We start from the raw sequence: 17,608 nt of genomic DNA on the forward strand, positions 1-17,608 counted from the left end.
TCTTTAGCATTGACTTTGGGAAGTCTGGTGACTATATGCATTGATGATGTTTATTTTGTATACTGTCTCACATGTGTTCTCTGGATTTCTTGTATCTGGATATCTACCTCTCTAGCAAGATTAGGAACTTTTCTTGAATTACTGCCTCAAATGTTTTCGTGGTTGTTTTCTTCTGTATCTATGTCCAGTAATTCATAATTTTGGTCACTTTATATAATCCAGTATTTCTTGAAAACTTTGTACATTTTAAAAAATTCTTTTCTCTTTATTTTTATCTAACTGGGTAGTTCAAAACACCAGTCTTCAAGCTTTGAAATTCTTTCTTCTGCTTGGTGCACTCTATTCATAAATATTTCAGTTGTATTTTGATATTCCTTAGGTGAGTTTTTCAATTCCAGAAATTCTGGTTGATTTCTTTTAAAGATGTTTATCTCCTCCTTCCTTTCTTGGATTGCTTTAGAAGTGTCTTTTTGTTGATTTTCAACCTTGTTTTGGATCTCATTGCTGCTTACTTGCAGCAATTGCTTACTTGCAATCCATACCTTGAATTATTTCTCTATCTATTGTTTCTGAGTTTCCATTTTAGTTAGGGACTATTGCTGTGGAGCCAGTGTGATCCTTTGGTAGTGTCACTACATTCAGATTTTGCCAGGTTTCTTGCACTAGTTCCTTTTCATCTAGAGATGCTTGCCTTTCTAATTTTAGTAACTGTTTTCATGCAGGTAGAATTTTTTCTTTTTCTTTCTTTTTTTCCAATAATATTATTGTTTTTTCTTCTTTCCCTTTCCTTCCTCCCCACCGCAGAGTGTGTGACTGTAGAGAATGCTAGGTAGGGTCTTTTGACTTTGCTTGTATAGCACTATGCACTTTCGTCACCAGGTTTTATATTGGGCTGTGCAATTTGACCTGCAAGCCAATAGATGGCGCTTACGGGTAAGAGCTGGCCGTGTGGCCCGGCACGGTGGCTGGTCGTGCCTGTAATCTCAGCACTTTGGGAGCCAGAGGAAGAAGGATCCCTTCAATCCAGGAGTTCTCTACAAAAAAATGAAAAAAATTTCTGGTCATGGTGGCATGTGCCTGTGGTCCCAGCTACTTAGTACAGTGAGGTGGGATGATTGCTTGAGCCCAGGAGGTCAAGGCTGCAGTAAGCCATGATCACACCACTGCACTCAGGGTGACAGAGTGAAAACTTGTCTCAAAAAAAGTGCTATGTGGCTGGGAATATATGTGATCCTTATTTACTGGAAGAAGCTCTTTTTTTGCCTCAGGTAATGGGTTGATTCATGGAATGCACAGTGGTGTGAGCTCCCTCCTCAGCCCCAGTGGAGGGGAGGAAGCAAGATGGGCAGGGCCAGACCAGGCAGGTCCACCTACAGGTCCCCTGATGGCAGGCACATGCACCAGCACTGAGGGAGAATCCAGTGGATGGCCGCCTCGCGCCCAGAGGTGTGCCTCAGCATGGAGCTGCAAGACCTCCTCAGCCCTGAGTTCTCTGCATAGAGATTGGGGGCAGCCTAAACTCCTAACCCAGGAGGGTAGGTGCTGCAGATACATGGAGATTCTGCCTGGGTATAGAGTGGAGAGGGCCTCCTGCACCAGGATCTCTGCATAGGAAGGTTGGGGTAACTCAGACTGCTGTTCCAGGGAGTAGATGCTCTGAATGCCTGGAGATCTGTCTGGCATGGAGTGGAGAGGGCCCCTCTGCACCCAGATCTCTGCACGGGAAGGGTGGGGTGGCTCAGCTTGACAATCCGGGCAAACAGCTACTCAAATCACTTTTTATCCCACCACTGCACATCTCTTTTTTCCTTCACAACCAGATTTCTTGAAAGAGATGCCTAAAATTTTTGTCTCCACTTTCTTAACTCCCAGTCTTTCCTCAACCTATTTAAGGCCGAATGTCCTGGCCCATCACTCTCCCATTCCCACAGTCACTCCCCTGAACCAGCTCTGATAAAGTCAACAGTGATCTCCCTGTCCTCAAGGACATCCAATGATGTTCAGACCTTATTTTACTACATGATTCAGCAATGTTCTTAAATACTATTAACCACTTCCACCTTCTTGCAGCTCTTCCTCCCCTTGCCTTGGGTGCTACCACATTCTCCTGGTGTCCTTTCTACCTCTCTGCTACTCCTTCTTAACCTACTTGGTGGGCTCATCTGCTACTCAGCCATTAAAAGTGAAGCCTGTCAAGGCGGTCTTTTTTCGTTATATACTTTCTTTCCAGGCAACTGTATCCAAGATCATTAATTTTAACTGCTATCTATAAGCTATTTATATACAGTTATATCTTTGGCTCAGACATTTCCTTTGAGTTCCAGATGTATATATCCAACCACCTATTTCATATTTTCCCTTGATATGTCTCAAAGGTATTTCAGACACCTCATGTCCCAGACTGAACTGAGGCTCTTCCCCCATAAATCCTGTCTTCTGCCAGTGGTTCCTGTCTCATCAATGACTCACACATCTTTTACTGGCCATCTTCTTTCCCACCATAGGACCTTTGCACTTCCTGATCTAGCTTCATGATATGTTCTTTCTTCTCTTACCTTGGGTAACTTCACAATTCTTTATTTGTCATACGTCTCTTCCTTAAAGAAATTTTCCATGAACCCCCAAGCCCAGGTCAGCTTTTCGTATTACATTCCTTTTTACCTGGAACACTGAACTCAGTTGGAAGGTTTGCATGTATTCATTATCATGATTATTGAGTAAACCTCTGGGACTCCCACTGTTTGGTCTGTCTTAGCTGCCTCCCCAGCAGAACCACCCCGTTATTCTTCCAGTATGTTGCTAGTGCCCAGCCTAGTGCCCGACATACGTGGAGCAGAAGCTCAATCATAGCTGTTGAAATGACATATGTGTAAGCATAAATGGTTATAAACATGGATAGCATCAAGTGTGATACAACTTACTCCCTATGTAAAATTTAAACACTTTGGGTGATTTTTCTATTTTGGGATGTGGATGATTTTATTATGTGCTGCTTTTATTTAGTGTATGGTTAATATCAGGGGAGATGTAGATTTCAGTGACATATTGGATACTCTAATGCACCTGGAATTATTATAACACTTAAAGGCAGATAAGATCCCAGGGGCCAAACAGGAAGAAGATAAGGAAAACTAGTCCTGAAGAGTAACATCGAAAGTCTCCCATTGCCTTCCTCTTTTGCAAAACAGCCTATCTCGCTAAAAGCCAAAAGTTGATAATGGGATGTAGATTATTATGGTAATGTGAAGTCAAGGAGGTGATTTGAGAAGAAGACATTATAATGTAGACAGAACCTTAGTCTATACAGACTTTGGGCAAAAGTCTCTTCCTTGGAGATAGGCTTTAAATGTTGCAATGCCTGCTCTCCTGAATATGAAGGACCTTATGAGGACCATGAAAATGTTTTAAGGTTCTACAGGTTCTTATCTTTTGTTTTTGTACATTCCCATGTAATTTAGAAAGATGTTCTAATAGGGCTGGTGCAGTGGCTCACATCTGAAATCCCAACACTTTGGGAGGCTGATATGGGATGATCTCTTGAAGCCAAGAGTTCAAGACCAGCCTGGGCAACATAGCAAGATTCCATCCCTACAAAAAAAAATTAATACATTAGCCCCATGTAGTGGCATGCACCTGTAGTCTCAGCTACTCAGTGGGGCTGAGGTGGGAGCATCACTAGAGCCCAGGAGTTACAGGCAACAGTGAGCTATGATTGTGCTACCACACTCCAGCCTGGATGACGGAGTGAGATCCTGACTCTTAAAAAAAAAAAAAAAAAAAAAAAAAAGATGTTCTAATGTTCTAATAGGATTTAGAAAATAAGAGTCCTAGGGACCAGGCGTGTTGTCTCACACTTGTAATCTTAGTACTTTGGGAGCCCAAGGCAGGAGGATCATGAGGTCAGGAGATTGAGACCATCCTGGCCAACATGGTGAAACCCTGTCTCTACTAAAATACAAAAACTTAGCTGGGTGTGGTGGCACAAGCTTGTAGTCCCAGCTACTCGGGAGGCTGAGGCAGGGGAATTGCTTGAACCCAGGAGGCAGAGGTTGCAGTGAGCCGAGATCGTGCCACTGCACTCCAGCCTGGCAACAGAGCAAGACTCCATCTCAAAAAAAAAAAAAAAAAAAAAAAAAAAGTCCTGGCAAAGGTAACCAAGGGACATTGAAACCATCCAAGAAGGATGATGGCAAACATTTATATAGCAGTGATTATAGTCTGGGAAGTGTTCCAAGGGCTTAACATATATTAGCTATTTTGATCCTCAACACAACCTTATAAAAGAAGTACTATTTTTATTCTTATTTTGGAGATGAGGAAACAAGAGCAGAAAGGAGCTAAGTAACTTATGCAAGATGATTACTATTGTGCCATGGTTATGAACTTTCTCAACAGGAAATGAATTTAGACATGAAAAAAAGGCAGACTACCGTGTTCCATAAAATGAACAAATAAGAGTAGGAGAAAGGAAATCTGCTAACGACCCCAGAATTAAGATAGACTCTTAATGGGGTGGTTGTTGACTTAGAACTGGGGAGGGGCACAGTTCTTGCTTCACAAATTTGGCTCCTCTGAAGATTTTCTTACTCCTTGTGTGAGTATTTTCATCTGTCTATATATGTCCTAACATTCTGCAGATTCTTCTTAGCACATTGAAAATATGAAGAAAATCCTCATTGGCCTACAGAATGAGACTAATGGGCCCTTGTGGGACTGATTTTTTTTTTTGAAAGAACTACCTGAGGTTTTATTTTGGACAAAAATAAAAGCAATTGAATTTTTTTGTAGCTGGAGGCATGGGCAAGGGGTATCCCCAGGCAGTAAACTTCCCCATGGGTGGGCTGAGAGCTAGGGGTGAGCCTCAGATGGATCTCCTGTTCCCTTTGCTCCCCTGCACAGCAGCCTCCCTCCTGGGCTCTGGGGCAGCCACAGGAGGGGCAGGCTGGGAGGGGCTGCCGCAACTGTTCACCTAGGCAGAACGTCAGAGGACTCAGACACCAGCTTCCCATCGCGGGTCTTGACCTTCACAATCATGGCCTTGGTGGAACTGGTGTGGCTGAAGGAGCTGGAGCCTGCGCCAGAGCCAAAGCTGGAGCCCAGGTCGCAACTGAGGCCGGGGCTTGTGAGGCCCTCATAGGCTGAGCTCAAACCACCTGCATTAGCCACTGGTGGTCTTCGTATGGATAAACATGTTCTGCATCCCAGACTCCAGCTGGCTCTCCTCGTCCTCCAGCAGCTTCCTGTAGGTGGTGATCTCGATGTCCAGGGCCAGCTTGATGTTCATCAGCTCCTGGTACCCACGCAGCTACCGCATCCTGTCCTGCTTGGCCCGCTGCAGGGCGGCCTACAGCTCAGACAGCTTGGCGTTGGCATCCTTAATGGCCAGCTCCCCGTGCTGCTCTGCATCTGCGATGGCAGCCTCCAGGGAAGCCCTCTGACCTTTGAGGCTCTCAGTCTCAGCCTGGAGCCAGCTGATGTTCCGGTTCATCTCGGAGATCTCAGTCTTTGCATGCCGCAGGTCGTCCCAGCGCTTCCCAGGCAGCATCTGCAGCTCCTCATACTTGATCTGGTCCATGCTCTCAGCCTCAGCCAGGCTGCGGTTGGCGATCACCTCATACTGAGTCTTGACCTCAGCGATGATACTGTCCATGTCCAGGGGGCAACTGTTGTCCATGGATAGCACCGCAGACGTGTCCGAGATCTGGGACTGCAGCTCCTGGATCTCCTCTTCATACAACTGCCTGAGGAAGTTGATCTCATCAGTCAGCCCTTCCAGGAGAGACTCCAGCTCTACCTTGTTCATGTAAGCTTCATCCACATCTGAGGACAAATTCATTCTCCATCTCTGTAGGCTTATTGATTTCATCCTCATGCTTGTTCTTGAAGTCCTCCACCAGCCCGTGCATGTTGCCGAGCTCTGACTGCAGCTTCACCTTCTCCTGGCCCAGAGTCTCCAGCTGCTGCATAAGGTTGTTGACTTAGCTCTCCAACATGTTGTCCATGTTGCTCCGAGCCGTCTTCTGCTGCTGCGGGAGGCTCCACTTGGTCTCCAGCATCTTGTTCTGCTGCTCCAGGGACCATACCTTGCCAATGAAGGAAGCAAACTTGTTGCTGAGGGTCTTGATCTGCTCCTTTTCCTGGGTGCGCATGGCGTGGATGTTGAAGTCCACCTCCAGGTTGAGGGGGCTTAGCAGGCTCTGGTTGACCATGACGGCAGTGATGCTTCCCATGCTGCTGGCCCCACCATAGCCTCTGCCCAGGCCACCTTGGAAGCTGCTGCTGCCCACTCCAGAGAAGCTGAAGGAACTGATGCTGGCATCGAGCCCACTTGTGTGGAAGCAGCTGCTGAAGGCCTGGGGGCCAGAGGTGGACACCTTGTAGGACTTCTGGGTCACCCTGATGGATATAGTGGAGGCAGGAGTGGAGGCAGAGGGGCTGAACAAGGTAGGGATTCCAGAATGAGTGGAGAAGCTGCTTCTTGGTCTGAAATTTTTTTCTTTTCAAACACTGAGGTGGGGTGGAATCTGAGAGCATGAAAAGATTGCGATCACAGGTGGGATCCAGCTACATGTGGATCTTTGCCATTTTACTTGGAATCGAGGACCGTTTGGATCATCCACTAGGTGTGTCTCAGAAAGCACAATACTGGGAAAGATCATTCTCCTCTTTGCAGAGAGAGAACATACAAGAAAAAATAAGGGCATTCTTAGCTTGATTCACTTCTCCAGTGACACAGATATCCAAAAATGAAGCAATTTGACAAGAGCCAAAGTTCTGAATGTTAGTGACAATGGGAATATACTCAGAAGACGCACTTAGTGTCAGAAAAGTTGGGAGACAAATGTTCAAGATCCTGAAAGCAGTAAATGGCAGCTGTAAGGCTCTATGGCAGCCCAGGAAACAGCAGCCCAGAGGCCCACATAAGAACCCCACATGAGAACACTGGAGGACAGTGGCAGGAACAACGTGTCGGTGAGGGGTCCTTCTGGAGGCCTGCAGTGTCAGAGCCACCCCACTCCCCAAGCCTCTTGTGATTCTAGGTCAGGGATCACTGGAAGCAGTTCACTAGGACAATGCTTGGGCTGCTGATTCACTCCCCAGGGAGAGTTGGATGTGAGAGCAACTGCAGCACACAGGTCTTGCAGCACACACTGGAGACAGCTGGGGAGGAGTGGAAGGTGGTGACCATATGAAAAAAAGAGATTTGAGTGAATTCTGAAGATTAGGAGCTGGTGCAAGAAAGTCAGACATGATCAAAGAAACAATAAAAGATGAGAATGGATAAAAGTGTCTTCTAAGAGGCAAGAGAGTGGGATAAGATCAAGTTACCATTAGGGGCAACACGTGGAGATGCAAAAGGTGCTCTGAGATGTCCTCCTATTGCAGGGTTGACTTAGGTGAAAAAGATCTGGCAAGCCTACCCTTCATGGCTCCCGATAAGGGTGTATGGAGGTCAGTTCCATATGAGGACATAAAATAAACCATGCATAAACAGAAAGATATACTACATTCTTGAATGAGAAAATTTAATATTATGAAAGTATGAATTTTCCTGTTAATATAAAAATTGAATGCAATCCAAATGAGGACATTGATATGTGTGCTTAAATTGTATTAAATAAACTTAAAGTTGACATGGAAGAATAAATGTTCAAGAATAGTCAAGAAAATGTGAAAGAAAGGACCTTAGAAAATGTTAAAACAGAAGTGAAGTCTCTGTAATAAAAGCAGCGTAATATTATCATAGAAACAGGCAAAAAGATAAGTGGAACTATGTAGAATACAGTACCCCAAAATAGATTCTGCAGCCTGTGAGAATTTAATATATAAAAAATATATTTTAATTCATCACAGAACAGTGGTTTATTTAATAAGTAATATAGGCAAAATCAGCTATGCATTGGGAAAGAATAATTTTGGTTCCTGCCTCTCATCTTATATACAAATAAATTTCAGATGGATCAAAATCTTAAAGGTAAAGAATAAAAGGATGAAACCTTAGAAGATAATATAGGAGATAATAGGTACAAGTTGGAGATTGATGAAGCAGGAAGCCTATAAGCTATTATAAAAATTAGTCAGATTTGATTTTTATAAATATTAAGACATTTTAAAAGGTGAACTATAAGACATACAAAAGTAAAGTACAAATAATGGATTGGGGAAAATGTATAATGGAGCTTACAGCTGAAGGGTATATTAAGTACAAAGAACTATATTAATTACAACTGAAAAAAGATGATTAATAGAAAAAAGGGTAGAGATATAAGCAGGCAGGTCGCAGAACAGCAAATCCAAATGCTCTAGCAGAACAACAACAACTTTTTGGTCTTTCAACTTGCTAGCAGTCAGGGAGAAAACACATTAAACTAACAACGAGTTGCCACTGTGCACCAATGTTATCAACAAAAATTACAAAGGACTTTCACCTACTGCTGGTAAGACTGTCAGGAAAACGGGATCCTCATTCACTGTTGATGAATATGTAAATTGTTCAGCTTTTTGTGAAGGCAATCTGGCAAAATCTGTTTTTTTTAAAAGCCTCCTAATACCTAGATATAAAATTACCAATACAAAAAGAAGTATGCACTCAGATGTTTATTTCAGCATAATTGTGGTACCCCCCCAAATCCTGGAAACAAGGTAAATACACATTAACAGGGGAATGGTTAAATAAATTGAGGTATATTGGACCAAGGAATATCATGCAGGTACTAGAGCATCAGCTAGAGCTACACTAATTGACTTGGAGGAATTTTATGAAACAAACTAGAAATGCAAGATGCAGAGGAGTACATATATATAAGATAATCTCATTTTTGTGAAATTTATGACCAAAAAAAGCCCCTTGATTTTACATATATGTGTGTATATATGTTGTATAGCTGTAGGTTTTACTTTTATAAAAATATGTGTTTGTTTATAAATATACACACAAAAATATTATGAAAGGATGATCACCATAAGGTCAACGGTGGTTACTGCAGGACACGAGTTTTCTGTGTCTCTAGTGTCTTTTGAGTCTGAAGACAGGCCACGGAGCAGAGTGAGCTCTGGAACCAGACGAGTTGGAATTGAAGGCCAGCTCAGCTGCCTTTTAACTATGACATTTACTTAATCTCTTCGTGTCTCAGTTTCCCCACTAGTGAAACGAATTTATAAGACCTAACTCACAGGCTTGTTATGAGTATTTAATTAAACGAGTCAATATTTAAAGCACCTAGATGAGGGCCTAGCACACAGTAAGCACTGTATAAGTCTTTGTTAATTAAATGTTCACACATGGCTTAATTTTGCTGTAACCAGAAGGTATTATTTATATAATCCGAAAAAACAAAAAATGCCAGACATGGTGGTTCATGCCTGCAATCCCAGCACTTTGGGAGACCCAGGCAGGTGGATCTCCTGAGGTCAGGAGTTCGAGACCAGCCTGGTCAACATAGCGAAACCCTGTCTCTACTAAAAATACAAAAATTAGCCGGGTGTGGTGGCGGGCACCTATAATCACAGCTACTCAGGAGGCTGAGGCAAGAGAATCACTTGAACCCAGGTGGGCAGAGGTTGCAGTGAGCCGAGATCACACCACTTCACTCCAGCCTGGGTGAAAGAGTGAAACTCCATCTCAAAAAAAAAAAAGAGAAAAGAAAAAAAAAAGAAAAGAAAAAATGTAAACGACTTTAAAGGAACAGACTTGGGTATTGTTTTAGTAGAATTTTCTGATTTGAAAAAGCATACAATTAAAAAAAAAAACTTTTCCCCTTCGCTTTCTCTATGAAGTATGAGTGAAAAACCCAAAACTTTTATTTCTGAGAGGAAAATAAGAAAGGATAGAAGAGAGGGAGGAAGGGAGGCCAGCTGGGAAGGTGGGAAGGAAAAAAAGAGAAAGCTGCATGTGAGCCTCTATGGAAAGGTCTCTAAAGAGTAATAACTGGCACATGTGTCAGGTGCAAAGCCATGTGGATAGTATGATCCTTTGTGTAAATGAAGATGAAGGTGATATGCACTGGGTATATGCTGGCGTACATATAAAATGCCTTCTGAAAGAAAATTAAAACAGATCTCAGTAGTAGTTACTTCTGAAGACTTTGAGGGGAGAGGAAAGGAATACAAAGTTCTCACTATATTGTGCCTTTCTGTATTTGTGGACTGTTCTAATTACACACATAAATTATATCATTTTTAATTTCTTTTTAAATGTTATTTATTTATTATATTTTAAGTTCTTGGATACATGTGCAGAATGTGCACGTTTGTTACATAGATATACACGTGCCATGGTGGTTTGCTGCACCCATCAACCCATCATCTACATTAGGTATTTCTCCTAATGTTATCCCTCCCCTAGCCCCCCACACCCTGACATGCCCAGGTGTGTGATGTTCCCCTCCCTGTGTCCATGTGTTCTCATTGTTCAGCTCCCACTTATGAGTGAGAATATGTTGTGCTTCGTTTTCTGTTCCCGTGTTAGTTGGCTGAGAATTATGGTTTCCAGCTTCATCCATGTCCCTGCAAAGGACATGAACTCATCCTTTTTTATGGCTGCATAGTACTCCACCATGTATGCATGCCACATATTCTTTATCTAGTCTATAATTAATGGGCATTTGGGTTGGTTCCAAGTCTTTGCTATTGTGAACAGTGCTGCGATAAACATGTGTGCATGTGTCTTTATAGTAGAGTGATTTATAATCCTTTGGGTATTATAAATCCAGTAGTGAGATTGCTGTATCAAATGATATTTCTGGTTCTAGATCCTTGAAGAATAGTCATACCATCTTCCACAATGGTTGAACTAATTTACATTCCCACCAACGTGTAAAAGCATTCCCATTTCTCCAGATCCTCTCCAGCACCTGTTGTCTCCTGACTTTTTAATGATTGCCATTCTAACTGGCATGAGATGGTATCTCCTTGTAGTTTTGATTTGCATTTCTTAATGACCAGTTATGATGAGCTTTCTTTCATATTTTTGTTAGTCGCATAAACGTCTTCTTTTGAGAAGTGTCTGTTCATATCCTTTGCCCACTTTTTGATGGGGTTGTTTTTTTTTTTCTTGTAAATTAGTTTAATTATAGATTCTGGATATTAGCCCTTTGTCAGATGGATAGATTGCAAAAAAATTTCTCCCATTCTGTAGGTTGCTTGTTCACTCTGATGGTAGTTTCTTTTGCCGTGCTGAAGCTCTTTAGTTTAATTAGATACCATTTGTCAATTTTGGTTTTTGTTGCCATTGGTTTTGGTGTTTTAGTTATGAAGTCTTTGCCCATGCCTATGTCCTGAATGGTATTGCCTAGGTTTTCTTTTAGGGTTTTTATGGTTTGAAGTTTTACATTTAAGTCTTTAATTCATCTTGAGTTAATTTTTGTGTAAGGTATAAGGAAGGGGTTCAGTTTCTGTTTTCTGCATATGGCTAGCCAGTTTTCCCAGCACCATTTGTTAAATAGGGAATCCTTTCCCCATTTCCTGTTTTTGTCAGGTTTGTCCAAGATCTGATGGTTTTAGATGTATGGCGTTATTTCTGAGGCCTCTGTTCTTTTCCATTGGTCTATATATCTGTTTTGGTACCAGTACCATGCTGTTTTGGTTACTATAGTCTTGTAGTATAGTTTAGAGTTAGGTAGTATGATGCCTCCAGCTTTGTCCTTTTTGCTTAGGATTGTCTTGGGTATACAGGCTGTTTTTTGGTTCCATATGAAATTTAAAGTAGTTTTTTCTAATTCTGTGAAGAAAGTCAATGGTAGCTTAATGGGGATAACATTGAATCTATAAATTACTTTGGGCAGTAAGACCATTTTCACGATATTGATTCTTCCTATCCATGAGCATGTAATGTTTTTCCATTTGTTTGTGTCCTCTCTTATTTCCTTGAGCAGTGGTTTGTAGTTCTCCTTGAGGAGGTCCTTCACATCCCTGGTAAGTTGTATTCCTAGGTATTTTATTCTTTTTATAGTAATTGTGAATGGGACTTCACTCATGGTTTGGCTCTCTGTTTGCTTTCATCCCTCGGATGCAAGGCTGGTTCAACATATGCAAATCAATAAATGTAATCCATCACATAAACAGAACCAATGACAAAAACCACATGATTATCTCAGTAGATGCAGAAAAGGCCTTCCATAAAATTCAACCCCCCTTCATGCTAAAAACTCTCAATAAACTAGGTATTGATGGAACATATCTCAAAATAATAAGAGCTATTTATGACAAACCCACAGCTGATATCATACTGAATAGGCAAAAGCTGGAAGCATTCCCTTTGAAACCCAGCACAAGACAAGGATGCCCTCTCTCACCACTCCTATTCAACAAGTATTGGAAGTTCTGGCCAGGGCAATCAGGCAAGAAAAAGAAGTAAAAGGTATTCAAACAGGAAGAGAGGAAGTCAAATTGTCTCTATTTGGAGATGACATGGTTGTATATTTATTATTTCATTTTTTAAAATGTCACAAAGAACTATAGATGATAAGATGATAGGCCATTTTATATTTTTATTTCTCCGTATTAAATATGTCACAAATGTTCTTTTTTTTTTTTTTTTTTTTTTTGCCTTTGTTAACAGTTTTAGGGAGATATAATTTACGTACCATACAGCTTACCCATTTAAAGTGTAGAAATAAATGGTTTTTGGTATATTCACAAAGTTGTGTAACTATGACCGTCATGAATTTTAGGATATTTTCATCACCTCTGAGAGGTTCTTCAGCTATCTCCCACTTCTCCCTCCATGGCTTCCCCAGTCCTAAGCAACCACTAATCTTTGTTTCTTTAAGTGTATCTATTGTGGACATTTCACATCAATGGATTCATACAATATGTGGCCTTTCATGTCTGGCTCCTTTCACTTAGCTAATGCTTTCAAGCTTCATCCATGTTGTAGCATGAATTGGTACTTAATGCCTTTTCATGTCAGAATAATATTCCATTTCATAGATATACCATATTTTATTTATCCAATAATCAGTTGCTGAACATTTGGATTATTTCCACGTTTACACTGTTATGAATAGGGCTGTTATGGACATTTCTGCCCAAGTCTTTGTGTGGTCATATGTTTTCATTTCTCTTGGGTAGAAGTGTAATTACTGGGCCATATGGTAATTCTGTATTGAACTTTTTGAGAAACTGCCAGGCTGTTTTCCAAAGTGGCTGCAGCATTTTACATTCCCACTGGCAGTATATGAGGGTTCTAATTTTTCCACATGCTTGCCAATACTTGTAATCTGACTTTTAAATCATAGTCATCTTAGTGTATGTAAAAAGTTCTTTTTCAAAAAAAAAAAAAAAAAGAGAGATGAGTTCTAGCCTTAAATGGTGAATTGAAACTTGTCTAAACATTTTCTTTTCTCCCAATATCTAATAGAGTGAGCAAAAATAGTTAAAACCAGAAAAACAATGCCAATTTTAATCAAACCAGGAAAGGACTATAAGCTAATTCAATACATTTCAAAAATTAATGTCCAAAGAAAGAAACAAAAAATTATTGTGCACACCAGGCTGAGCTCTTACTTCCACCTCTGTCCCCATCCACAAAATTCATATTGATAAATCAACAAAACCATGTGAATTTTAACTAATGTTCTCCACCCAGAGAGAAGCAGCCTGAGTGAATAGCCTTATCTTTGCTTTCTTTTTACTTTTCCCCAAGACCTCACTTGTAACCCCCTGGTGCTGCCATCTGGCCCAAGCCACCATCATCACTATCATGCCACCTGCATCACTATCATGACTCCTAATTGGCTTCCCTATTTACACCCTTGCTACCTACAGTCTATGCTCAACAAAATGATCCCTTTAAAATTAAATTAGATAACGTCACTACTCTGTTCAAGAAAAGCTTTGATTCCACTCCTGGCAGATATTCAACATAAGTGGGCACATGTGTGTGCCAAAAGACACACATGAGTGTCACTGACAGCTTTTATTCTTAATAGCCCCAACTCTAAACAAGTCTAAATGTTCAACAGATGAGAAAAATTATTATATATTCATATAATATTCATTTTTAATTTAATTTAATTTAATTTAATTTTAATTGAGACAGAGTTTCGCCCTGTCACCCAGACTGGAGTGCAATGGTGCGAACTCAGCTCACTGCAACCTCTACCTCCCAGGTTCAAGCGATTCTCGTGCCTCAGCCTCAGGAGGTTGCTATTCATCTAATAAAAAAAGAATTATTGCTCCACAAAACATTATGCATTTCACAGCCATGATGCTGAGTGGAAGAAGCACGAAGTAATCCATACTGAATGGTCCCATTTATATTAAGTTCAAAAACAGGAGAAAGAAATCTAGTCTTTGAGCATGATAGTCAGAAGAGTCATTTCCTTTGGGAGGTTACTGACCAGGAGGAAACAATGAGGAGACTCCTGGGGTGCTGCTGACACTCAATAACTTTGTGTGGTGATTGTATATTTGTTGACATCAGTAATATCCATTGAGCTGTATACACTTAAGATCCGTGGACTTTACTGTTTGAATGTTATACCTCAATGTAAAACATGAGAAACAAAGAAAGAGAAACAAAGTAAGAAAGAGAGAAAGGAGGGGAGGGAAAGTGAGAGGAGGGGAGGGGAGAGGAGGGGAGGGGAGAGGAGAGGAGGGGAGGGGAGAGGAGGGGAGAGAAGAGGGAAGGGGAGGAGGGGAGGAGGAGAGGGGAGGAGGGGAGGGGAGCGGAGGAGAGGGGAGGGGAGGGGAGCGGAGGGCAAAGGCCGGCTTCTCATCTCATTCATAGTAAAAGTCACAGTTCTCACCATGGCCTAGCAGCCTATGTGAGGTGCCCTGTTTCCCTGATTCCTCCCCGTCCTATTCTCTCTCTTGGTTGCTCCACTCAAGCCCCAGAGGCCACCGTGCTCTGCCTGGAGCACACCAGGCATCCCCTGATTGAGAGCTTTTGTGGGGATCATTCCCACTGCTTAGAATATTTTTCCTCTATTTATCTGTATGGCTTCTCCTTCAAATCTTTGGTCAAATTTCACCTTTGAGTGAGACTCACACTATCTACCCAATTAAAATGGCCACTGCCAGTGTCTCCTTCCCCTGCACTTTTCATCCTTTTTATTCTCCGTGATGCATCTATAGCACTCATCACCTTCAAAGGCACTTATCTAATGTTTTAGTATGTATTGTCTGTTTCCCTCACTAGAATATAACGCACAAATACAAGGATTTTGTGTGTTTTGTTCCTCGATGGATCTCAAGTACTTAGATAAGTGCCTGATACATAGTAGACACTGAGAAAATATTTGTTGAATGAATGAATAAGTGAAAAGCAGAGACATTTAAATGAAGACTGAACAGAGCCTCCCCTAAACTTTCTCCCACTCTCTGCTACTTCTTCCAGCATTAAAAAAAAAAAACAGGCAGAACATGAACTGCTCAACCCTCAAACAGGACTTGGGGGAAAGAAAACAATCTTAGTCCTAGATACAAAGGGAAGAAAGTCAAGAAATCACTCACATTATATCAGAGGAAAGAGAATGCCAGGAAGGTACCAGGGAAGAGTAATTAAGATGAAAAGAAACAGAACAGTAACCTGTAAACATACCAAGAAAAAATAAGGTAATGTAAGAAATTTTTCATGCAAAAGACAAACAGAGCACCATATAGATAAAAATACAACTCAGAGAACAGAAGGAAATCCCTCAGAGCTTCTTTTTGCTGTAAAACAAGTTACTGAAAACATGAATTCAATAAAACAAGAGTTTGGAATCATGCTTCTGGCAATGATGGACTATTTTGTAGTAGACCAATTCTCCTGCTGAGAAGGTGTAGACTAGCAGAGCAGATTAACATGCATGCATACACACACACACACACACCCCCATCTGAAGGCATCAGACAGCTACCAAGGCAGTGAGTACTTGAGAAGGCAGAGAGAAGAGAGATAGCTGAGACTGACATTTGGCACCATTATTTCCCCTCCAAGCTTTTTGGTTAAGAGGTGACTGCAAGGCTAGGAAGTTGAGGATAAATCTAAAGCTTAGGGAGAAAAAGGCTAAGCAGAACTTCTGTAAGTCTCATGGGGCTGGGATATAACAATCAAACTTCAGACCCGCAGAAGAGGAAGAAACCTGGTAAGAAACACCTTGAACATTCAGCTGGGATCACCAAAAGCATAGATACGCCAAATAAGGATAACTCATAAATTGCCCAGCCTTTACAAAAATAAAAATAAAAAAGGTTTGAATGAGCTCAATCTCTATTGGGATTAAGAAGATCTTTATTCCTATTTGCTCCCTAAAAGTAAATCTTATTCAGAGTAAGATATCATTGTTTAGAGCTTCAATTTATCTTGACAATTTATTGCATGCAATGTCTGATAGTCAATCAAAAATAACCTGGCATGCAAAAAAAAAAAAAAAAAAAGAAAAAAGGAAGGAAGAAAAGAAAAAGGGATAAAAGGAAGAAAAGGAGGGAGGGAGGGAGCGAGGGAAAGGAAAGAAAAGAAGAAGAAAAGGAAGAGGAAAAAGACAAGAAAATATTTGCATGTGAAATCCAAATATTAGAGTTAACAGATAGGAATGTTAAAATAATGGTTAAAGCACTCAAGAAATTAAATGACAAAATGGTGACTATCAGCACAGACTGGAAGTTCTACCCAGAGGAGAAGAAGTCATTATTCAAAAAAGATACTTGCACACATATGTTTATAGCAGCACAATTCACAGTTGCAAAATTGTGGAACCAACAGTCAGTCAACGAGCGGATAAAGAAACTGTGGCTTATCTATATGATGAAATACTACTTAGCCATAAAAAGGAATGAATTAACAGCATTTGCAATGACCTGGATGAGATTAGAGACTATTATTCTAAGTGAAGTAACTCAGGAATGGAAAACCAAACATCGTATGTTCTCACTGATATGTGGGAGCTAAGCTACGAGGACGCAGATGCATAAGAATGATACAGTGGACTTCGGGGACTTGGGGGGAAGGGTGGGAGGGAGCTGAGGTATAAAAGACTACAAATATGGTGCAGTGTATACTGCTCAGGTGATGGGTACACCAGGATCTCACAAATCTTCACTGAAGAACTTACGTAACCAATTGCCACCTGTACCCCAGTAACTTATGAAAAAATAAAATAAAATAAACAAGAATTAAATGAGATTCTAGAACCGAAAGATAGAAAAACTGAAATTAAGAATTCAAAAGGCTGAAGGAGTTTCACTACTGATTAGGCTGTTGAAATTGTGAAACATCATTGTTTCTGCCCAAATGACGACGTCAGATAAACTCAAAATTCCTCTTCTTTAATGACATTGAAGGGCTGTGGACACATTGAAGTCTAAATGATCGGCGTTGCAGAGCAGGGCAAGCTCTTTCCGAGTGAGGAGTGCCCAGCAGCCATTTCCATGTGAGAGAGTAGTTGTCTTGTCTGGTGGCATGCATGTGCCCCTCAAAAACTCCTTGAAGGAAGACCTGTTGGTGCAGCGGTTGGGAATGCTGTCAGATGACAGATTTGGACTATTAATCCCTTCATGGGTTGCTTTCAGCTGCAGAAAGCCAACTCGCCCAAAGCCATGCTTTCCTTGGGGTGGTCCATATCCAATGACTAAGGCATTTTGGCCCAACCCAGGAAAACTGTGACTGGCCATTTGATTCTAG

At 41.2% G+C, this 17,608-nt stretch overlaps 1 pseudogene; it reads right to left on the reverse strand.

Annotated features, from left to right (window-relative positions):
• Nucleotides 1-4,965: 4,965 nt before the first annotated feature.
• On the reverse strand, nucleotides 4,966-17,598 carry LOC102116749 (keratin, type II cytoskeletal 8 pseudogene; annotated as a pseudogene).
• Between the last annotated feature and the right edge of the window lie 10 nt (nucleotides 17,599-17,608).

The sequence above is a fragment of the Macaca fascicularis genome, chromosome 3, assembly GCF_037993035.2.
Source record: "Macaca fascicularis isolate 582-1 chromosome 3, T2T-MFA8v1.1".
Lineage (NCBI taxonomy): Eukaryota > Metazoa > Chordata > Mammalia > Primates > Cercopithecidae > Macaca > Macaca fascicularis.